Source organism: Acomys russatus, chromosome 21 (assembly GCF_903995435.1).
Source record: "Acomys russatus chromosome 21, mAcoRus1.1, whole genome shotgun sequence".
NCBI lineage: Eukaryota > Metazoa > Chordata > Mammalia > Rodentia > Muridae > Acomys > Acomys russatus.
Genome location: NC_067157.1, coordinates 21,157,223 through 21,158,892, shown reverse-complemented (window position 1 = coordinate 21,158,892; position 1,670 = coordinate 21,157,223). Strand labels below are relative to the sequence as shown.

The 1,670-nt window shown below is 41.2% G+C and overlaps 1 non-coding gene across 1 annotated transcript; it reads left to right on the top strand.

Moving 5' to 3' along the window:
- Positions 1–401: 401 nt before the first annotated feature.
- LOC127205433 (U6 spliceosomal RNA) lies at positions 402–508 on the top strand. The gene has a single exon (XR_007832644.1). It is a non-coding gene; the product is annotated as a U6 spliceosomal RNA (small nuclear RNA).
- Positions 509–1,670: the final 1,162 nt, after the last annotated feature.

Below are 1,670 nucleotides of genomic sequence, written 5' to 3'. Positions count from 1 at the left end.
ATCCCTAGGCAGGTGGTCCTGAGCTGAAATAGAAAGCAGGTGGGAAAGGCCATGGAGAGCAAGCCAGTAAGCAGCATTCCTTCAGGGTCTCTGCCTCAGTTTCTACCTCTAGCTTTCTCCTCAGTTCCGGCCCTGACTTCCTGACTTCATGACAGGCTAAGTAGTAAACCCTTCCCTCCCCTCCCCTGTGCTTACTCATGGTATTTACCCCAGCAACAGAAAGCAAACTAATACAGAGCTGTTGAACTGAGGGTCTGTGGTTACTTCTATTTAGGAAAAAAAAAACAAAAAAAAAAACAACTCTACATTGTGCCAAAAACAAAACAAAAGAACAAACAACAATAACAAAATCCAAAACAGAAAACCTTACCCTTCCAAGTTGCTTAAAAGTGATTTGGGCTGTGCTTGCTTCAGCAGCACAGATAGTAAAATTGGAAGGATACAGAGAAGATTAGCATGGCCCCTGTGCAAGGATGACACACAAATTCATGAAGGGTTCCATAGTTCTCTACAGATAGTTATGATCCTATAGATAGATAAGGTAAAATAGCTAGATAAGGTCTTCAAAGCCTCAGAGACCTACAGAATGTGGCGTTTAAGAAGCTTTTAATATCTTAAAGATTCTTTGTCAACATGACAGGTTAACTCCTGGCAACACCCAGCCTACCTCAAGAAGATGAAGAACCTCCTTATGAATGTGGCAAATCATCAACTGGGCAAAACATACTCATTTCTGCCACAGAGAGAATTCTGCCTAAAAATGGGTAAGCTTGGATGCAGGCAGAGTTGATGGCCAAACTTTGCTAAGACAGGGTAAGCAAGTCGTCAATAGTTCCTGCCTCACAAATATGTCTGTCAGCTATATTGGGCCAGAAGGCTGAAAATGATACTCCAACATTATAGAGAGTTTTGGTGATTATCCAGGCAGCGTACAGTCATTTTTTTTTCTCTTCCTTCTCATTTTGGAAACTGCTAACCTGCACTTCTGGTTCTCTCAAGTAACTAAGTTTCATTAGTTCTCAAGTCTTGATGGGATTGACGTTTTACAGTGAAGCTTAGCTGGGTAGGGGTAAAGATGTTTTTCGGTCTAAACAGATGATTTGAGTTGGCAGAGATGAGATATGATAGATATTGATTCTCATTCAGAATTTTAGACTCACCAAGATAGGAAAGATGTTTTCTACAAGGATGCCAAACGGAATTAGCCAAAACACCATGAATGTAACATTCATGTGATGCCTGGTTCTTCTTGCTATACGTAATTTTTCAACTTAATTGTAATAATATAAATGCATATGCCAAAAAATAAAATAAAATAAAAGTGATTTGGCTTAATATATATTGTCCAACCTTGTATGATAAAATATTGAAGTACAGCAAGTACCAAATTTGGGCCAATGACAGAGGAAAAAATTTGATAGTTGAGAGAGGGTGAGAGACAGAAGGGGAGTGGGGAGCGGGGAAGAAAATTTGTGTCTGTCTTTGTCTAGAGCAGGGATTCTGGGTAGTTGAGATTTTTTTAATGGTAGCCTAGCTTTTCTGGCTGAGCCCTGCCTTTCCTGTGGAAGGAAAAGTTATTCCACGCTGAGCACTAGCGTCAAAGGGCTGCGGACCCACGCCTGCTGGTTTCAATTAGCGTGCCAGCCCCAATGGCATGTCCGGCAGCCGGT